Source organism: Globicephala melas, chromosome 4 (genome assembly GCF_963455315.2).
Source record: "Globicephala melas chromosome 4, mGloMel1.2, whole genome shotgun sequence".
In the NCBI taxonomy this organism is placed as follows: Eukaryota; Metazoa; Chordata; class Mammalia; order Artiodactyla; family Delphinidae; genus Globicephala; species Globicephala melas.
The window spans coordinates 87,438,699-87,456,360 of NC_083317.1; the positions used below are offsets into that span (position 1 = coordinate 87,438,699).

At 35.6% G+C, this 17,662-nt stretch overlaps 1 protein-coding gene and 1 pseudogene across 1 annotated transcript in view; both read right to left on the bottom strand.

Moving 5' to 3' along the window:
• Positions 1-17,662, bottom strand: part of PIK3CA (phosphatidylinositol-4,5-bisphosphate 3-kinase catalytic subunit alpha) — a 115,777-nt gene that overhangs the window by 47,440 nt on the left and 50,675 nt on the right. The window lies entirely within an intron of this gene.
• Positions 5,517-5,615, bottom strand: LOC115857638 (U6 spliceosomal RNA; annotated as a pseudogene).

The following is a 17,662-nucleotide window of genomic DNA, read 5'->3' on the forward strand; positions in this document are numbered from 1 at the left end:
AATATTTATTTCCAGAGTTAATTACTTCCTTTCTTAATGTTACCCAGCCTCTTATGTATTTCTATAACTGTACCTTAATACATTATTATTATATTATCTACATCCATGTTTGACTTCCTGATAGACTGTGAACTTTTCCAGGATAGGGTCTTTATTTGGGTCACTATAATCCTACAGCATAAATGAGTAAGTAGGAAAACCAATTTGTTGAAATTATCCCAGGGAAAATGTAACAAGGCCCTGAACAAAAGAGTGGTAGCAACAGTAATAAGCAAGAAAAGAGATAGACGAAGATACCTTGTAAAGGAAAATCAAAAGCACTGAGAGATCAATTAGATTTAAGGGATAAGAAACCATTTTAAACAAATTTCACTGCAGTGGTTATGCATGGGAAGCAAGTGTCTTTCAGTACAATTATTCTGAGCCCCAGTTAGGGCCTCTAAAATTCTCTTCCTCTAAGAGTCACTGAGCTGTTGTTGGAGTGAGTCCAAACAGACAGCTGTAATATACACGAGCTCTGGAAGGATGCGTATCATCCATTTCTTTCAAAGTGCTGTCCTTCACTAACCTTTACAAGCAGATCATGAGAAAACAGATTTAACTCATTATTTTAGTGATTCAGACAGACCTTAACAACTTCGGGTTGGAAAATCAAGTTCTCATGACCAGGATATAGAAAATTTAAATTCCTTTAGAAGGTGATGCAATTCATTTTCACTATTAAATTTGTAGTGCTATAAAAAAGGTGTTATGAAAATACATTTCAGAGATTTAATGCATTATATAACATAAGCGTTCCCTAACATGAGGTCCATAGATGGGCTTAGGAAGGGTCTTGCTAATGGATTTTTAAAATAATGACAATTAAGGTCTAGGTCAGCAATGTTTATACTGATGGGTTTTTTTAAAAAATAAATTTATTTTTGGCTGTGTTGGGTTTTCATTGCTGCACGCGGCTTTCTCTAGTTGCAGAGAGCGGGGGTACTCTTTGTTGCGGTGCATGGGCTTCTCATTGCAGTGGCTTCTCTTGTTGCAGAGCATGGGCTTTAGGCATGCGGGCTTCAGTAGTTGTGGGACGCAGCCTCAGTAATTGTGGCTCTTGGGCTCAGCAGTTGTGGCTCGCAGGCTTTAGAGTTCAGACTCAGTAGTTGTGGTGCACGGACTTAGCTGCTCCGCGGCATGTGGGATCTTCCCGGACCAGGGCTCAAACCCGTGTCCCCTGCATTGGCAGGTGGATTCTTAACCACTGCACCACCAGGGAAGTCCCTCTACTGACAGATTTTTGATTATCAATAAATGTGAACAAATGTGTAGCAGAATCAAATGTGGTAAACAGGGACTTCCTTAGTGGTCCAACAGTTAAGAATCCACCTTCCAATGCAGGGGACATGGGTTCAATTCCTGGTCGGGGAACTAAGATCCCACATGCCATGGGGCAACTAAGTCTGCACTGCAACTACTGAGCCCGTGCACGCTAGAGCCTGCGCGCCACAATTAGAAGAGAAGCCTGAGCGCTGCAACGAAGAGCCCACGTGCCGCAACTAAGACCCGCCGCAGCCAAGTAAATAAATTAATAAAAAAACGCTTAACTAAAAAAAATGTGGTAAACAAACATAAGTCATTAATAAGGTGAAATACAGATTAATAAATATTTGATCTTAGATTAAATTATAATTTTCATGTTTTATATAGATACATAAAGAAAACATACCAAATCTCAAAATATAGTCACTAATTTTCCCAATTTGAGCTTATAAAAATTCAAATTTTACTGTGTGATAGGATAAATTAAAATTTCTTAAAATTTAAGCTCAAAGGGGCCTAAATATTAATAGAGGTGAAAATTGGAAGGACAGGATTATGAAGTAAATATAGTTAAACAATGTGGAAAATACAGTAAGAGATATTTCATAGTAGCACACAATTTAATAGGACAAATGATTCCACACTGACAAAGTTTTCCAGAAAATATTTTTCTCATCTTTGTGAGGGAGTCAAGACAGATTATCACAGCTTCATGTAAAACAGGCAGCAGGCAGTCAGAAGTAAACTGTAAATCAGGTAACTCTAGAATTCCCATTCACTTAATGAATAATACTTCAAATAAAAAATACATTAATAGTTTGCCTTGTTTTTCTATTTGTAGAAAAGAGTAGTAAATTCCAATTCTTTGATTCCTCTTTATTAATCAGGCCACCTTGTGACTAATAGCAAGCATTGGTAACACAGGTGGACACGGTTAAGGGTGCCTCCTTCTGCCTAAAGAAACGAACAAAGCTAACCATTCCATAAAGAGAATCTAACCAGGTGACTTAAGCTTTAACATCTTAACACCTGTAACAAATGAATAACCAAGGAACCTGAAAATGTTTTAGAAACCTCTACGTTTTTTCAATTATGGTATTATTCAGTATTTAGTAGCATATATGAAAACAGTCTTATTTTAATGGCAGAGCAGAAATGGTCTAACCTGAGGGTTTTGCTTTGGTTCAGATCACTGCTCGCTCCATCACCCTCAGCTCTGCTGACCCTATGAAGAACTCTGCAATTATTAAGACTTCCCCAGGAGAGGAAATTTCAGTCAGTTTCTTTATTTGCACAAAGTGAAAAAAAAAGTTACTACCTCATAGTGATGTTATAAGAATTAAATGAGATAATACATGTAAAAAAATCCTTAGTATAGTGCTTGGAGCATAAAAATTCAATAAAGGCTCCCTCTTCTTATCTATTGGATCAATGCTATCTAGATCCACGTGTCCAGAAAGGGACACAACTTTATTGTTTCAGGCCTATTGTAAGGAGATGAAAGATATTTTTTTAAATGATTTAAAAAATATTTTTGATGCAGAATATTTTATTGATATATTTGATATCTGTACAGATGTCTCTGTCCCCATCTTTGTATTTGTCTCTGTATTCTTACTGAAACATGAAATTCCTAAAGGATGAGGCCTGTTTAACTCAGTCCGTACATTCTCAGCAGAGCATAAGCATCAAATGGTCATCTAACATATTTCAATAATGATAAAACACAAGAGACATAAGACAAAAGCAGCTGGAAATACAGAAATTCTTATTTTAGAATTATGCTATACATAATTTGTAAAATCTACTTTAAGTTTACACATGAGATTCTACTGGTTTTTCTCATTTAAAGAAAAAGGAGGAAAATTGCAATGAATAATAGAAATAAAAATTCAAAGTCATGGTAACAAGTATTTTTGGTTCTTTGGACTGAAAAAAAATAATGACCAGTGAGGGAAAGCAAGAAGTAAAGGGGAATAAAATAGACCATACTACCGACTTTCTCTTCATGTTAAAATAAATGCCTTTTAATTATATCTGGATTGACTGGAAATAAGCAGTGATGATCGATGATCTTTTGGGGCTAAAAACCAACAACATAGCTCATGTACATTTAGTAAGATACTATTTAGTTCACAGAAGCAATACTTAAAGGAAATTTGGTATAATGTAAAGGGTAATTTTTTAATGAGAAAAAAGATACTTTCCTTGAAAAATGGTTACAAAGTAGTATCTTTTATATACAGAGAGAAACAACTCTATATTTAAGTTTAGCAGCTGTATTTACATTTAAGAATCAAGAGTATACTTCAACACAACAGTGAAAACAGAAGCCTAATTATGCACCTGATTGCCTCCATGAAAATTTAACCAATGTGAGATCAATGAAGAGAACAGCCCAGTAAGGAAGCATGGCCTACTACAAAGAAATGCAAAATATGGAGCAGTTCTTGAAATGTTACTCCAATTTCCTGGTAAGCAAAAATTTTAGCTCCCATGGAAGATGAAAAGAAAAGGTCCTGAAAGCTTAATCTCTTAGAAGTCAAAGTTTATAACCAAACTTATTACTGATGATAACCAAAAAATAGGCCTCACAGTCCTAATTCCCCTTTACAAATGAGACTCATGTCCCATATATTTCAGAAAGAAAGTCTATTTATTACTATTTATTACTTGGAGTTATATAGATGATGCTAACTACACACTGTTCCTTTCTTGATTGATGGGTTCATTTAAAAAAGTATAAAAGGGATCTACTTTCCAACTTAAAGTCAGTATCAAAATTAATTCTCCCCTCTTTTTCTTTCCAAAGTCTGGGGCTTCACAAAACATAACTTCACTCTTTTTTACACTAATGAAGCTAACACCTATCCGGGACTTGGATGTACTCCTTTGAAGAGACAAAAGAGTACATCATCCAGGGCCCATCTAGATAAATTCATTAAAGAGTTTAAGAATATCTTCAGTAAATATCTTAATTAAATTAAAACATCTAGAAAAAGGTAACACTAGCAATGTGTCTTCTAGCTCACTTGACTTGATTCTTTTAAAGACCTGTAATAAGCTGAAGGCAAGATGTTTCCGTATCAGGAATGAGAACTTCTCTTCCTGAAGTTTACAAATGGCTTTTCCTCTTTTATTTTTGTTTCTTTCTGGTTTAGCATAATGCCCTCATAAGCCTTTCCATGGCTTTGAATATCTCAACAGTCATCTTTCAAGTTCTCCTGCTACTATGGGTGAGGGCAGATGAACTTTTGGAAAACATTTGCTTCACACTGTTCTTTGTCTTTTCTTCTCTTTATCAAGAATGAACAGCTACCTTATTTCCTTATGTCAGAGGATGAAGACATAATCTGGTCACTATTGGGACTTCTAGTCAATTACTATTCCTTCTGGTGGCACCTCTCTAGTGTCTAGATGTATTGAAACTTGTCTGCACCCCACTGATTAACCTTATGGTCTTTCCTGACAATGATGAAAAGATGAGTCCTGCATAACAAGTCTTAAGCTATCATTATAAACAAAGTGAAATTTGTGTCAGCTACAGATTTCTCAGTAAAATGAGTTGCTCTATCCTCCTTGTACAGAACAAGTAGTTAGTATCCATAGAGAAAGGAAAAAAACACCCTAAATACCAACACAGTAAATTTTCAGTCTAGTTTGATCCAATAAAGTTGGAGCTAGCAACTCTGACTAGGGGTACTAGCAGACATAATATATTCACCTAATTGCATCCAGATATATTTCATAGAAAGTCTCTTTACTTTGGTAGTATTATTTTCATTTTTTACCAACTTAACATTCCAAATTTTATAGATTGTACTATCTGTCACAAGGCCAAACTTATCTAGGAGAGAGAATGAGGGGCCAATCATAAAGCTTCATTATGGTCTACAGTTTCCAATGGATTTCTCTACTTCCTGAGTTTTATGCAGTGTCATTAAACTTAAGCTATAGTGTCTGTAATTATTATTACATACTACCACACACAAATAATGAACAAAGCATATATTTATATATCATTGCTGTAACTGGCTGCTGCAAGGACAATATTTTCAAAATTGAATGACAAGGTCTGGAATGTGCTGCAATGATCATGGTGGTGATTCTGGGAATACTCACAGGCTAAGAAGAAAGTACAACTGGACTCCACCAATTTCCTTTATGGCAGGAAAACAGCCTGCTGGTGAGTCAAATAAAAACATTAACTTAAAAATATGGAGTACTTCTTGAATGTGTGTATCAGCCTTACACAGGGACCATGCTAGTCTTCTGCTGTCATTCTAATTTTAGTATATTTTCTGTGGAAACAGGTACTATCCAATGAACTTTCACTAAAAATACCAGAAGGGCCTTACCTTTAGCTTCATTCATCCTAAGGCATAGTCCCCAATGGCTGTATTACAAAATTAAGCATCAGTATAATACAGTGTCATGAAAATATATTTTAGTTTTTAATTTAGATTAGACTGGGGAAATCTGGCCGAAGATGTACTGCATAACCTTGGTTATCATATCAATACATAGATCCCTGACATTTTTGTCTAGTTATTTATCTGCCCTTGCTATTAACCTTTAGTCCCAATATCACAATCTCACCCTTTTCCTTGAACTGGTTACCTTTCTTAGAGGCCATTATAGTAATCTCTTCAAGTATTCTTTCTTTTATGTCATATCTATTGATATATTACTGGCATTCTACGAATAGATACAAAGCATAGAATGCATAGGGCACTCACATTTTACTTCATTAAATTTCACTTAAGATGATCATATAATGTCTATTTTTAATATGCTTATTTCACATGCCAAATTTATTGGCCAAAACAAGCAGTCCCTAGTTTTACTGAACTTAATCAAATAAACCTATAGAGAGCTACTTGAAAATATGTTCCATTTTCTTCAAACTATACTCTAATAAATGTAAGATATTGTATTACTTGTTCAATGAGTGCCACCCAAGTCTATCTACAGGTAACAATACAGTTCAAGAGGGATGCTACAACACTGGATGAAAGACATGAAATACAGTAGAAACTTGATTTAAAAATTTTGCTTTTTCAACGATAAAGACCAAACAGTAATATTGTATTCTGATGTAACTCCTTGCCATCTGCTCCATTTTCTGGCAATAACAGAATACTTCAGTATTATACTAGTAATAGTGAAAAACTCCCCTGCAAGCAATTATTGACCATATTTAATAGTGATTTATCATACTTCAGTATTTGATATCTGGTAAAAAGGGCTACTTCACTAAAGCAAAATTTGGAGTAATACAGGATAGCTATCTGGCAAGCAAAGGAATGCAGATCTCCCAGAAGCGCAATCAGAGAGAGGGTAGCTTAACCGCAGCACAAACATCACCTAGTCAAGATGTGAAGAGAAGCAGTCCTACGAATGATAACAACAACGTGTAGTCATGTAAGCATAGGTATTTTTTTAAAAACTCAATTTTTTAGCCAACACAATATGGGTAAGATACTTTAGAATCCATTTAATGATGGAAGAGAAATATTAGTAGATGGGTTTCACTTTGCCTTTTCAAACACTATTCATGTATACTTGATATAGTACAATGTACCAAGTATCTGGGAAATCATGGTTACTATACCTTAACATGAGAGCAATGAGAATGACAAACTGAAATGGGTGTAACTGTGTATAAACAGCAAAATAAGTGATCAGTAAGTAGAATATTTCCATTTTATCCACTGCTGCTTAATATGTCATCAGTTGATCACCTAAGGCATAAAGTTAAACAATAAATTACCTTATAATTCAATAAGTTACAGTGCTTCTTTAATACGTATCAACTGACAGAAACTTTAAAACTGGTTACTGAATGTAAGTCATTAAATTATTATCCCAACAACTGCTTCACACATTATGATTCATTAGTTAATTTTGCTGAAATTAAAATAAATGCACAGAGGGAGCCATAAGAAAGTTTGAAAAAGGGAACTTAAAGAGCTAAAATTCTAAACCTTCACTAGGGAGTAGTATCTCAAGAAAGAGAACGATTGCAAAGATTAAAGTGAAGAGATACGGGACAGTTCCTAGGTTGAAGAGAGACACTGTGGGGGACATTAACAGAGACTTTTGTGTATGTGCTCAATAATGGTTATTACAGGAATGGACACATTGGAGAATCCTGATGTGGTGAAAATTCAGCATGAGAGCTTTTATTACGGCACATAAAGAGCACGTTTAAACCTCTATTTCTTAAATTGCAAGATTAAGGTTAAACTAAAACTGGAACATAAACTTTTAACTTATCTAGTCAATACTAATAATCTCTATTATTTGATAGTTGCTTTATGGTCTATGTGATTATAATTTGATACTCTCATACCAATTTTCAGTGATATAAGAAAAGAATGCACAGAAGAAAATAAAGTATCTCCACTGTCTCTACTGGAAGTCAGAAATTTACCTTCTGTCACAAAGTCTTTAAAACAATGAAGTATTTTTTTAAAAAAAGATAAAAGTATGTTCTATTTTTATAGCATAATCAACAAAATCATGATAACTAGCTTATTAGTTTTTATTTTTAATCGACTTTTACATCTCTAGGAATCACCTAATTAAAGCCTGTGCTTGGTTCCTTTGTTACAAGTGGCCTTACAATACTAGTGTTCTTACCCATCACTAGTCTACTCACAATAGTATCATTAACACTAAGATCCAAATAACAGTGCTGTATTTATGACTGCACTTTAGTTTCCACAAAAGCAAAACTCTGAGAAGAGCATGAGTCATTATCCCCAGGGTAAAAAAAAATGTTTCTTTGGTCAGAATATGAAACTTATTACTGAAACCAGTAATTTAGCCTAGAAATTCATTTTCTGAATAAAAGGAACAGAATGTTTCTTTTCTCTATTAGAACACTCCAAAACTAGCACAGCTGTCCATCTGTCTGCTTTTACTACTCTCCATATCTGCTGTGTGGTGACAGAAAAACAACCTTTACTCTAGCTGTTTTCAATACTGTTCTTTTGTTCTTCTGTCCTGTCAGGATGTCATTTTCCCAGGACAAAATACAGACACATACACACATGTGTTCACTCACACATTCTCTACTTCTCTCTTGCTATTCAAGCATCTATTACAAAGTCACTACAATACAGTATACATAGAGAACATTCTAAAAGTGTATATTTCTACAATGGTAAATGTCAAAAAGTTCTCAGGTTCATATGTTATATCTCATGTTAAAATACCTTCAAAATTAAAAACTTAAAATTACAAAGGTAAGGAACTATTAATATTATAAATGATTTAAAGTTTTTCCCCAAAGTTTCCTCAATAAAAAGTCAAAATAATCTTTCTGTGGTATTTTTCTGGACTCCTTTAATTGTTTCTTTTGTTGGTACCTCTTACTCTGCTTATTACTCAAATGTGGGGATTTTTCATGACATCACCACTCTCTCAATCTCCAAGGTTAGAACCTTTGGAATTCTCAACTCCTCTTGCATGACGTCACTTCCATCCACTAAACTGCCCTCAAATTCATCTTTTTTTTTTTTTTGGCCATCTTCTCTATCACTATTAGGCCTTAAAGAGTTCTCACATGGAACAATGACTTGTTTATAATTCAATGAGCATTCATTAAGCAATTGCTTTCTATAAGATGAAATGAAAAGGATTTCTGACAGGTACAGAGGGCACAGCAGGTTAAGTGGGCAGTATAAACTAAGGCAAAAAGCCCTGAAAACATACACTATTTAATTTTTTCCCTTCCCAATTCATTATCCACAGTGTCACTAGAAGTGGCTACCTAAAACACACATCTAATTATACCATTACTCAATTAAAATAATATGATGAATCTCTAGTATCTACAAAACAGCTCAAACTCAAAGCCTCATGAACCATTACAACAATGGTCTGCCTTTACTCTCCCCCTCCTGACCCACACTCCAAACTCTAATCCTATTGGATCAATCTTTTCTCTTCAGTCTTCTTTGCATTTGTAAATAGGGTCCATGATCTTTCTTCAATCTCCATTCCTATTCATTGCCATTTCAATCATTCTTTAAATTCAACCCAAATGCCTTCCCTCTAGTCCCTCACAGTCTCATTAAACTTGACTTTCAATTCCAGATGAACTTTAGAATCATTTTGTTAAGTTCAAAAACAGCTCAAAGCAAAACCTGGTCATATTTTGATTAAGAACACCTGATTTATGCTGAGATAGAACTGACATGTTTACAAAATAATCTTCCTATTCAAGTTTGTATTTCCACATCTATTTTTCAATGTTCCTCAGTAGTTATTTTAAAATTGAATTATAATTAACATACGATGAACTGCTTATATCGTAAATGTTGTTTGATGATTTTTAATAGCTTTTTACACCTGTGTAACCACCACACAAGACACAGAACATTTCTATTACCCCAGAATGTCCCCTCATGCTCTTTTCCAGTTAACTTCTCTCTATGCCCCAATCACATTTTGATTTCTGTAATTATAGATTAGTACTTCTGGTTCTTGACTTCATGTAAATCAAATCACACAGTATATACTCGTTTGTACTTGGCTTCTTTTCCTTCATTATTTTTGAGATTTATCCATGTTGTTAATGTATCACTAATCAGTTCCTTTAAATCACCAAGTAGCATTCCAAAATATACTACAACTTGTTTATCTATTCTCAGTTGTTGGAGCTATTCCCAGTTTTGGCTATGGACGTTCTTACATCAGTTTTTATTGTTTTTGTTTTAGTGGACATATACTTTTATTTCTCTTGGTGAATACTTAGGAGTGAAATGCTGGGTTCTACAGAGTATAGACTGCTTATCCTTAAAAAGTTCTGCTTGCAAAGCTAGCCCTTGGTTAGTGTCTGGGAATTTGGATATTGGATACTGGGAGGATTTCCACCCCCTAACTGATAAGAGTGGCTCACTGTACCTGAACTGTTCATTGGAAACAATATGGTTTACTTCTAATGCCTGCTTTCCTTCTGAAATTTGGGTATGTGCTGGGCAGAGGGATCAGCCTCTAAAGCTATACTTGTGCAGCACTGAATCTCTAACAAGCTTTCCTGATTGGCTACATTTCACATGTTGTCACAACTCCTTGCTAGGGAAATTAAATGTACCTTGCGTGACTACACTGGGAGAGGACCCTTGGAAGCTTGCACCTGGTCTCCCCTGGGTTTCTCCCAACGAAGCTTTTCCGTTTGCTGATTGAGCTTTGTATCCTTTGCTGTAATAAATCACAGCAATGAGTATGACTACATGCTGAGTCCTGTGAGTCCTCCTAGCAAACCATCAAACCTGGTTTTAGTAAACTGACACATAAGGTAAATGTTATGTTTAACTTTATAAGAAACTGTCTACCAGTTCTCCAAAGTGGTTGATCATTTTGTATTCCCACCAGCAATAAAACAGAGTTCCAGCTGGCCTACATCCTCATAACTATTTAGTGGTATCACTTTTTAATTTTAACTATTCTACTGGGTAGGTAGTGATAGCTCTACAAATTAAAACACTATTGCTTTAATTTGCATTTACTAATGACTAATGATGTTGAAAATCTTTTCATGTGTTATTAGCCATTTGTATATCTTCTGTGAAATGTCTATTTGTGTCTTTTACCCATTTTTATTTAGTAGTTGATTTTTTTTTTTTTTGCGGTATGCGGGCCTCTCACTGTTGTGGCCTCTCCTGTTGCAGAGCACAGGCTCTGGACGCATAGGCTCAGCGGCCACGGCTGACGGGTCTAGCCACTCCGCGGCACGTGGGATCTTCCCAGACCGGGCACGAACCCGTGTCCCCTGCATCGGCAGGTGGACTCTCAACCACTGAGCCACCAGGGAAGCCCCATATAGTTGATTTTTTTAAATGTTGATTTCAGGTTCTTTATATATTCTGGAAATAAGTTTTTTTTGTCACTTGTAAGTACTACGAATATTTTTTTCAATTCTGTGGCATGTCTACTCATCTTCCTGTTGTCTTTTGATGAGCAAAAAATGTTAACTTTGATAGTCCTATTTATCTAATTTTCTTTTATGATTAGTGCTTTTCGTATTCTGTTCAAGAAATTTTTGCCTTCTCAGTAGAATTTTAAAAGATTTCTTTATGTAAGTTCTGTTATGGCTTATTAACAGGTAACGGTTACAGATAACAGATAACTGTTTGCAGATAAGTGATCTTGTTAATTTTGTGAATGGGTTCTTCTTTTCCATTATATAATTGGTTATTGTTCATATAAAGGAAAACTATGGTTTATTTATATATTAATGCTACAATACTGAAAAGTCATACAGAAAAAGATAGAGAAATATGACTAAAAAGTCAAAGATTTTTTGGCAAAAGTACCATAAACCAAATTGTAAGACCATTGGCAAACTGGGAAGATATATTTGCAACATATATGACAAAGAGCTAATTTTTTTTTTTTTTAATTTACAAATAGCTCAGACAGGGGAATAAAAAATGGTAAGTCAAGTAAGGAATATTAAATTTAACTGTCTATAGATAATAAGCAAGCCAATTCTCACAGAACCTCAGAAAGGTTCAGGACCAGGGAGGGGAGGAGTCAAGATGGCAGTGTGGAAAGACGCAGAGTTCACATCTCCCGACAACTAGGGCACCTGCTGGATGCTGGTGGGTGACCCCGACGCCCAAGGAGATAGGAAGAACCCCCAAGCAAACCACCCCATGCGGCTTGTGGGATCTTGGTTCACAAGCCAGTGGTCAGGCCGAAGCTCCTGCAGTGGGAGCTCTGAGTCTGAACCACTGGACTAACAGAGAACCTCAGACCCCAGGGAATAGTCATCATCTCAGCACCAAGACCCAGCTCTACCCAACAGCCTACAAACTGCAGTGTTGGAAGCCTCAGGCCAAACAACCAGTAAGACAGGAACACAATCGCACTCATTAAAAAAAGGGGAAAAAAAAATGAGATGGCAAAAAAATATGTCACAGATGAAGGAGCAGGGTAAAAACCTACAAGACCAAATAAATGAAGAGGAAATAGGCAATCTATCTGAAAAATAATTTAGAGTAATGAGAGTAAAGATGATCCAGAATCTCAGAAATAGAATGGAGGCATGGATTGAGAAAATACAAAAAATGTTTAACAAAGATCTAGAAGAACTAAAGAACAAAGAGACAGAGATGAACAGTACAATAACTGAAATGAAAACTACTCTAGAAGGAATCAGTGACATAATTAATGAGGCAGAAGAATGAATAAGTGAGCTGGAAGACAAAATGGTGGAAATAACTGTAAAAGAGCAGAATAAAGAAAAAAGAATGAAAAGAATTGAAGACAATCTCAGAGACCTATGGGACAACACTAAACGCACCAACATTCGAATTACAAGGGTCCCGGAAGCAGAAGAGAAAAAGAAGGGGTCTAAGAAAATATTTGAAGAGATTATAGTGGAAAACTTTTCTAACACAGGAAAGGAAAGAGTCATCCAAGTCCAGGAAGCATAGAGAGTCCCATACAGGATAAACCCTAGGAGAAACACACAAAGACACATATTAACCAAACTAACAAAAATTAAATTCCAAGAAAAAATATTAAAAGCAGCAAGGGAAAAGCAAAAAATAACATACAAAGGAAGCCCCATAAGGTTATCAACTGATTTTTCAGCAGAAACTCTGCAGGCCAGAAGGGAGTGGCAGGATATACTTAAAGTGATGAAAGAGAAAAACCTACAACCAAGATTACTCTACCTAGCAAGGAGCTCATTCAGATTTGAAGGAGAAATCAAAAGCTTTTCAGACAAACAAAAGTGATGAGAATTCAGCACCACCAAATCAGCTTTACAACAAATGCTAAAGAAACTTCTCTAGATGAGAAACACAAGAGAAGAAAAAGACCCACAAAAACAAAACAAAAACAATTAAGAAAATGGTAATAGGAACATACATGTCGATAATAACCTTGAATGTAAATGGATTAAATGCCACAACCAAAAGACACAGACTGCGGGAATGGATACAAAAACAAGACCCATATATATGCTGTCTACAAGAGACCCATGTCAGACCTAGGGACGCATACAGACTGAAATGAAGGGATGGAAAAAGATATTCCATGCAAATGGAAATCAAAAGAGAGCTAGAGTAGCAATAGTCATATCAGATAAAATAGACTTTCAAATAAAAACTGTTACAAAAGATAAGGAAGGACACTACATAATGATCAAGGCATCAATACAAGAAGAAGATATAACAATTACAAATGTTTATGCACCCAACATAGGAACACCTCAATACATAAGGCAAATGCTAACAAACATGAAAGGGGAAATTGACAGTAACACAATCATAGTAGGGGACTTTAACACCCCACTTACACCAATGGACAGATCATCCAAACAGAAAATAAATAAGGAAACACAAGCTTTAAATGACACAATAGACCAGATAGATTTAATTGATATTTATAGAACATTCCACCTGAAAGTGGCAGAATACACTTTCTTCTCAAGTGCACATGGAACATTCTCCAGGATAGATCACATCTTGGGTCACAAATCAAGCCTCGGAAAATTTAAGAAAATTGGAATTGTATCAAGCATCTTTTCTGACCACAACGTTATGAGACTGGAAATCAATTACAGGAAAAAAAACTGTAAAAAAGACAAATACATGGAGGTTAAACAGTGTGCTACTAAATAACCAAGAGATCACTGAAGAAATCAAAGAAATTAAAAAATACATAGAAACAAATGACAAGGAAAACACAACGACCTAAAACATGTGATGCAGCAAAAGCAGTTCTAAGAGGGAAGTTTACAGCAATCAATCTCACGTCAAGAAACAAGAAAAATCTCAAATAAACAATTTAACCCTACACCTAAAGCAACTAGAGAAAGAAGAAGAAAACCCAAAGTCAGTAGAAGGAAAAATATCATAAAGATCAGAGCAGAAATAAATGCAATAGTAATGAAGAAACAATAGCAAAGGTCAATAAAACTAAAAGCTGGTTTTTTGAGAAGATAAACAAAACTGGTAAACCCTTATCCAGACTTATCAAGAAAAAAAGGGAGAGGACGCAAATCAAGAAAATTAGAAATAAAAAAGGAGGAATCACAACTGACACCGCAGAAATACAAAGGATTATAAGAAACTACCAAAAACAACTATATGCCAATAAAATGGACAACCACGAAGAAAAGGACAAATCTTGGAAAGTTACAATTTTCCAAGACTGAACCAGGAAGAAGTAGAAAATATAAACAGACCTATCACAAGTAATGAAATTGAAACTGTAATTTAAAATCTTCCCAACAAACAGAAGTCCAGGACCAGATGGCTTCACAGGCAAATTCTACCAACCATTCTGAGAAGAGCTAACACCCATCCTTCTCAAACTCTTCCAAAAAATTGCAGAGGAAGGAACACTCCCAAATTCATTCTATGAAGCCACCATCACCCTGATACCAAAACCAGAAAAAAATATCACAAAAAAGAAAATTATAGACCAATATCACTGATGAACATAGATGCAAAATTCCTAAACAAAATACTAGCAAACAGAATCCAACAGCATATTAAAAGGATCATATAGCATGATCAAGTGGGATTTCTCCCAGGGGTGCAAGGATTCTTCATGATACGCAAATCAATCAATGTGATATACCACATCAACAAATTAAGGAATAGAAACCATATATGATTATCTCAATAGACACAGGAAAAGTTTTTGACAAAATTCAACACCCATTTATGATAAAAACTCTCCAGAAATTGTGCATAGAGGGAAACTACCTCAACATAATAAAGGCCATATATGACAAACCCACCGCAAACATCATACTCAATGGTGAAAAACTGAAAGCATTTCCACTAAAATCAGGAACAAGACAAGGATGTCCACTCTCGCCACTCTTATTCAACGTATTTCTGGGAAGTCTTAGCCATGGCAATCAGAGAAAAAAAAAATAAAAGGAATACAAATTGGAAAAGAAGAAGTAAAACTGTCCTGTTTGCAGATGACATGATACTATACATAGAAATTCCTAAAGATGCCACCAGAAAACTACTAGATCTAATCAATGAATTTGGTAAGGTTGCAAGATTCAAAATTAATCCCAGGAATCTCTGGCATTCCTATACCCTAACAACAAAAGATCAGAAACAGAAATTAAGGAAACAATCCCATTTACCATCACAACAAAAAGAATAAAATACCTAGGAATAAACCTACCTAAGGAGGTGAAAGACTTGTACTCAGAAAACTATAAAACACTGATGAAAGTAAGCAAAGATGATATAAACAGGTGGAGAAATATACCATGTTACTGGATTGGAAGAATCAATACTGTGAAAATGACTATACTACCCAAAGCAATCTACAGATTCAATACAATCCCTATCAAGCTACCAATGACATTCTTCACAGAATTAGAACAAAATATTTCACAATTCGTATGGAAACACAAAAGACCCCGAATAGCCAAAGCAATCTTGAGAAAGAAAAACGGAGCTGGAGGAATCAGGCTCCCCAACTTCAAACTATACTACAAAGCTACAGTAATCAAGACAGTATGGTACTGGCACAAAAACAGAAATACAGATCAACGGTACAGGATAGAAAACCCAGAGATAAACCCACACACATATGGTGATGTAATTTATGACAAAGGAGGCAAGGACATACAATGGAGAACAGACAGCCTCTTCAATAAGTGGTGCTGGGAAAACTGGACAGCTACATGTAAAAGAATGAAATTAGAAGACTCTCTAACACCATAAACAAAAATCAACTCAAAATGGATTAAAGACCTAAATGTAAGACCAGATACTGTAAAACTCTTAGAGGAAAAACACTCTTTGACATAAACCACAGCAAGATCTTTTTTGACCCACCTCCTAGAGTACTGGAAATAAAACAAAAAGAAACAAATGGGACCTAATTAAACTTCAAAGCTTTGGCACAGCAAAGAAAACCATAAACAAGACGAAAAGACAACCCTCAGAATGGGAGAAAATATTTGCAAATGAAACAATGGACAAAGGATTCATCTCCAAAATATACAAACAGCTCATGGAGCTCAATATAAAAAAAACAAACAATTCAATTAAGAAATGGGCAGAAGACCTAAATAGACATTTCACCGAGGAAGCCATACAGATGGCCAAGAGGCACATGAAAAGATGCTCAACATCACTAATTATTAGAGAACTGCAAATCAAAACTACAATAAGTTATCACCTCACACTGGTCAGAATGGCCATTATCAAAATATCTACAAACAATAAATGCTGGAAAGCATGTGGGGAAAAGGGAACCCTCTTGCACTGCTGGTGGGAATGTAAATTGATATAGCCACTAAGAAGAACAGTGTGGAGGTTCCTTAAAAAACTAAAAATAGAACCACCATACGACCCAGCAATCCCACTCCTGGGCATATATCCCGAGAAAACCATAATTCAAAAGGAGTCATGTACCACAATGTTCACTGCAGCTCTATTTACAATAGCCAGGACATGGAAGCAATCTAAGTGTCCATCGACAGAGGAATGGATAAAGAAGATGTGGCACATATATACAATGGAATATACACATCCATGAAAAGAAACAAAACTGAGTTATTTGTAGTGAGGTGGATGGACCCAGAGACTGTCACACAGAGTGAAGTAAGTCAGAAAGAGGAAAACAAGTAATGTATGCTAACACATATATATGGAATTAAAAAAAGAAAAAGGTACTGATGAACCTAGTGGCAGGGCAGGAATAAAGATGTAGACATAGATAATGGACTTGAGGACACGGGGTGGGAGGGGGAAGCTGGAGTGAAATGAGAGTAGCATTGACATATATACACTACTGAATGTAAAACAGTTAGCTAGTGCGAAGCAGCAGCATAGCACAGAGAGATCAGCTTGGTGCTTTGTGATGACCTAGAAGGATGGGATAAGGAGGGTGGGAGGGAGGCTCAAGAGGGAGGGGATATGTGCATATATGTATGCATATGGCTGATTCACTTTGTTGTACAACAGAAACTAACACAGTACTGTGAGGCAATTATACTCCAATAAAGATCTATTAAAAAAAGAAAGAAAGAAAGGTTCAGGACAAGGAAATACCTGGAACTATTAGAACTTCAGGTCTCCAACTCCTCTTAGTGTAGTCAATGGCTTCCCAATCCTTCGGAAATCAGAAGGCATAGTTTCTGGAAAAACTAAACCCCAAAGTCTTTGGACTTAAATAGACACAGAAATAGCTAAGGGTAAAGTTGTGACTAAAACCAGAGGATTATTTGAAAGTCTAATGAGATTCAAAGCCCCTTTCTTCAGTAAATCTCTAGAACATATAAGTAGCCCCACATAAGAGATGGTAGATTTTTCTCCAGAAAAGAAGCCAAAACTGACTAACATAGAGT